This window comes from Vicugna pacos, unplaced genomic scaffold, assembly GCF_048564905.1.
Source record: "Vicugna pacos unplaced genomic scaffold, VicPac4 scaffold_104, whole genome shotgun sequence".
Taxonomy (NCBI): Eukaryota; Metazoa; Chordata; class Mammalia; order Artiodactyla; family Camelidae; genus Vicugna; species Vicugna pacos.
In genome coordinates this window covers 1,653,089-1,662,684 of record NW_027328784.1, presented here as the reverse complement: position 1 = coordinate 1,662,684, position 9,596 = coordinate 1,653,089, and the positions used below count along the sequence as shown (strand labels likewise).

Genomic DNA, 9,596 nt, shown 5'->3' with positions numbered 1-9,596 from the left:
TAGCTCTGTGGCCACCACTGTTCCCGGAAGGGCTCTGCCTCCATCTTCTATCAGACATTCCTGCCCAGTCCCCGACTGCCAGCGAGGGAGCCTGGGCCTCAAAGTCGTTTGCCGTGGAGGGACACAGGCTCCTTGGAGAAGCAGGCTGATCTTATTTTTCTCCGTAACCCACGGCCTAGCAAAGCGCCAGCCTATGGGTGGGCCATTCAGGGGCTCGGATACTTCTTAAATTAACTCAAAGCAGTAGAATAGCAGAGCTGGAGGAAGTGACGACTGAGCTCACAGAGTTCACTGCCCACACCCCCATTCTACAGATGAAGAAACAGAGGCCAAGCAGCCAAGGTCATGCTGCTCTTTAATGCTGGCCTCTGTTGGGCATACCAAGTGATGAGCTGCACTGAAGGGCCTGAGAGGGGGCTCTGGGGTCAGACAGCTTGGGTTCAAGTCCCACCCCTGCCATTTACTAGCTGTGTGATTAATGACTGTCCTTCCTGTAAAGTGCCACCTCATTTGTTTGTCATGAACACAGAGTTCCTTGAACAGCAGGACAGAATTCTTTAAAGGTTTGCTGTTGCTTTTGTTACTATTATCACCAAGTGAACCCTGAAATGAAGAACAAAGACAGCAAGATTTTTTATTTTAAAAGATTTTAAAATACGATGATGACTGTTTGATTTAATCTATTCAAGTTTGCATTTGACCCTTATTAACAACTGCACAATGGATGACTTTTGAGGAAATGTTACTTCATGTCTTTAATTCTCACTAACTACACAGGCTATTCAACAGGAAGCAATTTTTTTTCCAGGAAGAGGGACAAAAAGTTAACAATATCTCTGTACCTCTCGGTTCCCAGTGAGTTGGTTGTGATCTGTCAACCCAACTTTGGGGAAATGCCCTCTCCTCCTGGGCTCGCTGCACTGCCACGTGGCCTCCAGGGGGCGATTTACCCCCACACGAATCCAGTATCTTGGTTCATATCTTTGCTTCAGATCCCTCAAGGACTGCCCATGCACCAGGGCCCCATCTGCCCCGCCAGTCTCACCTGCTGGCCTCCAGGAAACTATCCTGGGTCTCAACCATCCTCTGTTCCTATGCCCGCCCCACTACTCTTCATTTTGTCCTTCAAGTGTGGGCTCCTGTGGCTTGCCACCAAGCAGGGGTCTCCCAGTCCTCCACCTTGGGGAACTGCATCGTCCTGCACAGTGCCTAGCGAAACTGTGTGGAGGCCAGAAGAATACAGAACAACAGGTGCTCAGAGGGGCTGCCTTTCCCACTGCAGGGGCCCTGGAGAGCTTTCTCCCAGCTGGTTATTCACAGGCGCTGAAGCTGTGGAATCTGGATCTTACCAATTTAAAGGGCATCATCACTAATTACAAAAGAAATCATTTTTTCAGTAGCAAAAGGAGAAAAGACTTTGTGCCCCATGCCCCCATCTTTCTTCCTCCGCCTTCAGAGGTGATTCTCACTCTCTGGGCAAGGGTAGAAAGCAACAAACAGAATATTATTTTTCAATGATTCTTCTTTCCCACTCTGAAGATTGCATCCCAAGACTGATGAAGGCTAGGATGGTTTGGCTTCCCTGTACTGAGTATTCAGAGGCTCAGGGTGGAGGGGGTTAGGGAGATAATTCAGCATTATGGGACCAAACAGAGACATTAAAAGGTTCTACTCTAAACAGAAAGGAAGCAGGATGCTATAGAAATGGGAAAACCATCATTGGAAATGAAATAACGAGTTACAAGACAATAAACATGAAGATGTAAAAAAGAAAAAGTATATCAAAATACAAAAAGGTGGGAAAGGGAGACGGGTAGCAAGAAAAGATAGATTTTTTCTCTTTCTTTTTCCTTTTTCTCATTATTCTTAGGATGTGTTGGAGCCTACGTGATTATCAGTCTAAAGGAAATAGATATGATAATGGGTTGATATACTTGAAAAATAGGGTAACCACAAATCGAAAGCATATAATAGAGTTGAAAAAAAAAACCAAAAAAGAAACAAACTCTAAATGGCTTAAAGACTTAAACATTAGACAAGACGCTAAAAAACTCTCAGAAGAAAACATAGGCAAAACATTATTTGACATATATCTCAGCAGTGTTTTCCTAGGGCAATCCACCCAAGCAACAGAAAATAAAAGCCAAAATAAACAAATGGGACCTAGTTACACCTATCAGCTATTTCAAAGCAATAGAAACCATAAGCAAAATGAAAAGACAACCTATGGAATGTGAGAAAATATTTGCAAAAGATGAGACTGAACATGGCTTAACTTGTAGACTATAAAAATAGTTCATACAACTTAATAAGAAAAAAAAATAAACAACACAATCCAAAAATGGGAAGAACAACTAAACAAGCAATTCTCCAATGAAGATATACAAATGGCCAATAGGCATATGAAAAAAAGGCACAATATCGCTAATTATCTTAGAAATGCAAATCAAAACTACAATAAGTTATCATCTCACACTACTCAGAATGGCCACCATTCAAACATCCACTCACCATAGATGCTGGAGAGGCTTGGAGAAAAGGGAACCCTCCTACATTATTGCCGGGAATGTAGTTTGGTGAAGCCAATGTGGAAAACAATATGGAGATACCTCAAAAGACTAAAAAAAGACATCATTTGATCCAGCAATCCCACTCCTGGGCATATATCCAGAGGGAACCTTAATTTCAAAATATACCTGCACCCCAATGTTCACAGCAGCATTGTTTTCAATGACCAAGACATAGAAGCAAACTAAACGCCCACTGACAAATGACTGGATAAAGATGTAGTATTTAGATATAAAAGAATATTACACAGTTGTAACAAAGAAGGAAATAATGCCATTTACAGCAACATGGATGGACTTGGAGATTATCACACTAAAGTGAAATAACTCAGACAGAGAAAGACAAGTAACATATGATACCACTTATATGTGGAATTTTTAAAAAAGATACAAATAAACTTATTTACAAAACAAAAACAGACTCACAGACTTAGGAAACAAACTTAGGAGTTTGGGATTAACAATTACAAACTACTATATGTAAAACAGACAAACAGCAAGGATTCACTGTAGAACACAGGGGAAAATGTTCAGTATCTTGCAACCTATAATGGAAAAGAACCTGAAAAAGAATAGACTATGTATATGTACAACTGAATCACTATGCTGTATACCTGAAACTAACAAAACAGCTGTATATCTGAAACTAACTAAACATTGTAAATCAACCACATTTCAATTAAAAAAAAAGATAAGCTCTAAATAGCTGTATTCAAAGAAAATCTTCAAATCTTACCTCCTACAAAAAGTAAAATGGGAAGCTTGAGCAGGACCAAATTATACTGAATGAGAGGTTACATACCTTCTCCAGCACGTGGCCCATGGTACACATACATCGTGTTTTCCTTCAGGTAAGAATGGCCCTTACTGCCCAGGGAGCGAGTCCTGCTGGGACAAGGCCTCTGTGGCAGTGGCCTCCTTGTCACCGCTCCATCTCACCAGAAGGCCAGGGTTTTCAGAGGGGAGGGAACACAGAGCTCATACACTTCAGATATATTTCCTGAGAAAAACTGTGGAAAGACCAAATTCACCTGCAGTGCAGGAAACATGAGCACGGCCCCTAAGCAGACTGACAAACCCGAAGCAAGACGGCCCGATGTTCACATCGGAACCAGAACAAAAACCGTCTGGCCCCAGTTAAACGATCACCATCTCACCTGCAATGAACTGTTCGTACTCATTGTCAGGGATGTTTCTGTTGAGACTTGAGAGATCAAAAAAGTCAGACCAGGGAATCCGGACCTGGTGGATGTCCAGGCTCTGCTAATGGTAGAGGCGGCCCCAAGGGGGTATCACCAGCACCGACTCTTCCATTTTCAGCAGGGTCTTCAGGAGGAAGGCGATGTGGATACAGACGCCCCTACGGAGGCTGAAGCCCTCCGGAGGGTTGACATAACACAGAAGGTACCTGGCAGGGAGCAAAGGAGAGCGGGTCTTCAGAGCCAGGTCTCTGCACAGGAATCCCGGCTTAGATAGAACAGATACAATGGGAATCTCTGCACAGCACATGGCCTAGACTCAAGACACGTTCAGCAGCTTCTGGTTTGTATAGTGGAGGCACTGCCCACCGATCTCTGTGTGGCCAATTATTTCGAGTCCGGGAGCACATGCAGAAGACATCTTGGCATCTGTCTATCAACGCTAAGCACCTGACTAGTACCTGAGCACCCGTTCTCCAGGGAATCTCAAACTTCTTGGCCTAAAGACCCCTGTACACTCTTAAATACTGAGGACTTCAAAAGGCTGCTGTTTATGTGGGTTAAATCTATCAATAGTTCCTGTGTTAGAAGTTAAATAAGAACTTTAAAAAATGCTTATGAGTTCACTTAAAAATAATAACAACCTACTACATGATACCATTAATACTCTTAAGCAAAAAATAAGTATATTTTTCTAAACAAAAATCATTAATGAGAGGAATAGCAGTGATTTTAATTTCTGAGAATCTCTTTTGGACTGGTGAGAGCTTAATTCTATCTGCCTCTACATTACCTGTTTTGTGATATCACAGACTAGGTTTTCCCTGGAAAACCCCACAGGAAACTCGGGAGTGCAAGAGTGTGCAAAAGGCAGGTGACTTCCCGGCGTTCCTACGAAAATAGTCTTGCATCTCAGGGGCCTCGGACTCACTTTGATAACTGCTGCCCTACCCTAGGCGAGACTCTCCTACACAAGAGCCAGGCAAGTGTCCTGGCTTCTTTAATGAGTTACCGCAGCAACACCCCTCCCTTCTCTGTGTTAATGTTTCCCACAACCTCCATTACTGCAGATGAGGATGTAATCCTCAACTGAGGCCTCTAATCCCAGAAGACTACCAACCTTGAAAGGGAGGGCCCATCTACCATCTCTACACCCCGCACAGTCTATTTTGAGTCAAGCCCTAGATAACTGCTAATTGACACTGACCCTTGTCTTATTCCTGAGTTTTAGCGAAGGAGCCAACATCTGGATGGAACTGAAATTTCCCTGCTGATATACAAGGCTGATAAACCACCCTATTCCAACATCTGATTCTGGGGCTCTTCAAAACGCGGGTAAGGCCCCGCTTCATAAAAGACGGGTCCTCCACCTGCCCTTCCCAGGGGTTCTGGGAGGCCGCGGCCACGCAGGGCTACCCGGAGTCGCGGTCCAAGCCCCAGAGCCCGAGGGGGAGGAAAGCCGGAGGCTGTGCCCCAGCCCTGTCCCCCCCGCCCCAACCCGCTCCCCGGCACCACAGCCCTCCCCGGCCGCCACACCAACCCGGATCACACCCCGGTCCATGTCCACTGGCCCCGCCAACGGCGCTGCCGTACGTTTACCGTCTGTGAGACGCCGCCCCAGAAAGGATGTCAGCCGCCGACTGACGCGGCCAGAACTAGTGGCCCGGCCAAGCAAGCCGCCATCCCCAGCAGCAAACACCGCCATGGTCCCGGGCAGCTGCACACTTCCGGAGCCCGCTGCCTGCCCCAGAAGCGCACGCCGGCCCGCGAGGAGCGCGGCGTCTGTATCCATGGCAACGCCGCTGGGCCCTCCCCTAGCGCTTGCGTCTGCGTCCTCCCGAGGCTAGACGTGCGAGAGCAGAACTTTCGGAGCCAATGGGAGCAAGGGCGCGGCCAGGACGGGGGTGGGGGGAGGCTTATGGGGCAGCTGGGTGGGGCCGGGGCGGGCGGGGCCGCGCGGAGGTCCTCAGCTGCAGGTGGCACCGGCCGGAGGCTGGGGCAATGCTGCCAACAGTGGGCGGGGCGGCGGGGCAGCGGGGCGGGGGCACCCTCACCTGTCTGTGTGCGGGGCTCAGCCTGGGCTCCGCGGCCTCCGCTTGCACCGGAAGTGGACCCAGGCTACCGGTGGGCAAGATAGAGGACTGAGCCCAGGCAGGCACGGCTGGCCAGGTAGGGCACCTGAAGTGCAGATCCGCCAGGCCGGCTGCCGGCCTTGAATACGCGCTGCTAGGCAGTTTCCAAGAAGACGGGATCTGTCCCAAGAGGGGAGGTAGGGCAGGGTGCCAGATGCCTGGTTGGGTGCGGTCTTACAGGAGAGCCACGTTGAGAGGGTGCAGAGCAGCCCCTGTGTTGGCGGGGCTAGGAATTTGGGGTATAGGGTGGGGATGATGTGTGCCATTCCCTGTGGTCTCCCAAAGAACTCGCACCCCCAAGCAAAGGACCCTGCTCCCTCCACCCTTCACTGCATCCCCTGCCTTCCCCAGCACCACCGCCCCTGCCCCCGGAGGGTCCCATGACCTCTCCCCACACCAGGCACCGTCCCTGTTACAGGTACTTATCTCCTGGTGGTTCCAGCCCAAGGGTGGGGGCTGTATCTGACCAGTTAGGATGCCTGGAGCCTTTGTATGAAACCTCAGACTATAATGCAGGCGTGCACAGAGGCCCCTCAAACAGGATTCCCTGCATTCCCTCCCCACCACGCACCCACAGCGCAGCTGCCACACCAGGCCAAGCCTGCTGGAGGACCGCTGTTCCCTCTCCACCTGTCCCTGATCAAGAGTGCACCGCCCACACTGCTGGGTATTTAGTGGGCCTTAGAAGAGCAGCTGGTATTTTCATGGACAAATATTTGCTCTTTTGGGAAGAGTTGAGTGCAAAGGGATGTAGGGTATGCCTTTTCTGTTGTCCTGGAACTGGTGACTAGGATGCAAACTTAAGTCAAAGCAGTTTTTAGAGAGAGCCGCAATATATCTTACCCAAAGATCACTGTTCCCCTACAAAGGCAACACCACCTGGCGGGTGGGGTCCTGGTCCCTCTTTCTGGAGGTTGGGCTTTGCACCCTCCAGCTGGGACAGAGCCCGAAACAGCTCTGAACACGCTCCAACAGGCTTTCCCAGCACAAACTGCCTTTATTTTGAATCTGGCTGAAGGAAGCAGCTGAGAAATCTGGGTAAATCTTCCTGGGTGTAACCATGCCTTTTGTGCTGAATGAAAGAGCGGCTCTCCACATGCTAACAGCTTAGAACTGAATGTGTGTCGAAGCCTTCATGCATGTAGCATGTTGGGAACAGCGTTTCATGGTGAGGGGAACTCTATAACTTACATGTGTATGGGGAAGCCCTCACTCCAACAGGGTTTTCCTGCACAAACTGCCTTTATTTCGAAATTGGCTCTTGCTGAGAAATCTTGGTAAGTGTTCTTAAGTGTAGCCATGCCCATTATGCAGGATGAAAGAGCGGCTCTACACTTTTTCACATCTCAGAAATGAATGTGTGTTGAAGCCGTCATTCATGTAGCGTGTTGGGAACACAGAATTTAGTGGTGAGAACTATGTAAATTACATGTCTATGATGAAGCACTCTCTCGAGCCGGGTATTCCAGTGCATACTGCCTTTATTTCGAAACTGGCTTCTCAGAAGCCTGTGGTCTCCACTGCAGGTCTGTCTCCAAACCCAGGGCCAGCATGGTAACTCTGCTCCCCCTGTCTATTCTGGAAGTTCTAGGTGTCCTCCATGGCCCTTCCACCATTATGTTTTTGGAAAACCCCGCAGATGGAATGGGCCTGAGAACAGGAGAGCTGGATGCCAGAAGCCACTGCCCAGTGTGAGGCTCCTGGGAGGGACATCTCCTCTCCGTGGGCTCTGATCTAACCTCCCCTCTCCCCCACCCCCACCCCTCTCCTCCTGCATTTCCTGATTGATCCCTGGATAATGGTCCATACCAGGAATGACCTGGGAGAGGTTTTATGAGTCTTTAAGTGGAAAAAAAAAAAGAAATCTTTAGACAAGTTACTGAAAGTAACTTCCAGCTTTACCGGGAAAGACCTCATTCCAATGTTTAAGGCTAGTTGACAGGGTGTCAAATTGCTTAACCACTCACATCTGAGCAAGTGCTACCTCTCTCTCCAGCTCCCCGCAGCATCCACCTGTGGCAACTTGGCCAAAAGAAGGCAAGAAAGCTCTTTCCCCTCGCCAGCACCAGCGTGGCTTTGGAGTCAGTGGAGGCTGAGAGAAAGAGCCCCGCCCTGAGGTTTGAGGGGCCTCCAGCCACAGCCAGAGGAGCGGGGGTTTTCAGAGTGGCCCAGCAGGGAAACCAGGCAAGGCCACCTGGCCCAAGTCTTCCCTGCCCAGAGAGCCCCATGAACTGCTTTGGGCCACACTCCCCGTTTGGGCCCCCTGCAAAAAGTTACCACGGGAGCCACACCTGAGAAGGCAGAAGGACAGCCCTTTAGCCTGGGGTCCCAGCAGGTGTGTCCTGTGAGACCTGTGGCCACATAAGTTCCTTGTCTCTCCAGGTCACTGAAGGGACTGTGCTGGGCATCTTGGTGGTCAGGGACATGGGAACACCTCTAAACTCTGAAGAAGGACAGAGAGACTCTTCCTGGAAGCAAGGATTCCAGGGAGACACCTTGCCCAGAACTGGGGGACTGTGTCCTGAGTAGACCCCTGGGAGGCAATGTGGGGCTGTGGGGTCCTCTTCTGAGAAGGGAGCAGGTGAGTTTTCCGGGGGTGGGGTCCTGCTTTGTCCAGACATGTCCTTGTGTAAGACTCATTTACAAACACCTCCAAGTCCACCTAGGGGTGGCCCCAGAGGTGGGGGTAGAGGAGGAGAGTGAAGGGTGCAGACTTAGGGCCCCCTGAGCCACCCAGGGAGCCAAGGGTCAGTGGGAACATCTTGGGAGTCTAGTGCAGGGGTGGAGGACGAGCACTAAGAACATGCCAAGTCATGCAATAAAGTGACCCATGACCACGAGACACAGGTGGCCGTACACCAAAAGAGGCAGATAGAAATTTAGACCCAGGATCTGAGAACCTTGAGAGGGGCTGGAGGGTCCCAGGAACCCTCAGGAACAGCTCTTCTAGTGGCACAGACATCCCAATACACACATTTCTCATGGAAGCTTTTTGGGGTGCAGAGTGAGTTACCAGGATCCTGAACTTAGTATGGAATCCCACCCCCTTGTTCATCATGGTACTGGGCAATAAATTGCTGTCATTTGTCCCTGGACATGCACAGGGGAGCTGACTGCTGTGGGGGTCACTGCAGGACTAGAATCTTCTGGTGTCTGCTCTGTGACCACAGAAACCCAGGGGGATTTCTCAACGGGAGAACCTGGAGACCATGCCTGCAAGGACCACCCTCATGGGATGGCCAAGGAGCTCGTGGTACCCAGGTCACCAAGTGACGAAGTTGTGAGGTTGCCTGGGGTATCCTGGGGGCATGTAGATTTCTGAGGTCAGCACGTGGGCCCAGCACTGCTGGATGGTCTGCACAAAGAGGGCCCTGCCCTCCTGATGATGGCTCTTAACACCTGCAGGGAAACTGCTCCCAGGGCTCCTGGAGGTCCATATTGAGAGTGTCCTGCCAGCCTTGTGGGGTCACCTTCCCCTGATGCAGAAGCAGACCTCTCTCCCTTGAGGCCCAGGGGACACCTGGCTCAGGTGCCACCTGTGTGCCCTGGACACGCAGAGCCCCAGAGCTCTGGCACAGCCTGGGGTGTGGTGGTGTCCGGGCAAGAAAGGCCCTGGGAAGGGGGTCATTCAAGGGCAGAGGCCACTCTGCAGGGATGCTGGACCTGGCAGCAATGCACTGCTTCAGTACTCCCTTGGG

General features: G+C 50.1%; 1 long non-coding RNA gene across 1 annotated transcript; it reads right to left on the bottom strand.

Moving 5' to 3' along the window:
* Positions 1 to 334: 334 nt before the first annotated feature.
* LOC140694804 (uncharacterized) lies at positions 335 to 3,976 on the bottom strand. Its single transcript, XR_012070447.1, has 3 exons — positions 3,725 to 3,976; positions 3,370 to 3,577; positions 335 to 603 (listed from the first exon to the last, which is right to left on the bottom strand). It is a non-coding gene; the product is annotated as an uncharacterized lncRNA (long non-coding RNA).
* Between the last annotated feature and the right edge of the window lie 5,620 nt (positions 3,977 to 9,596).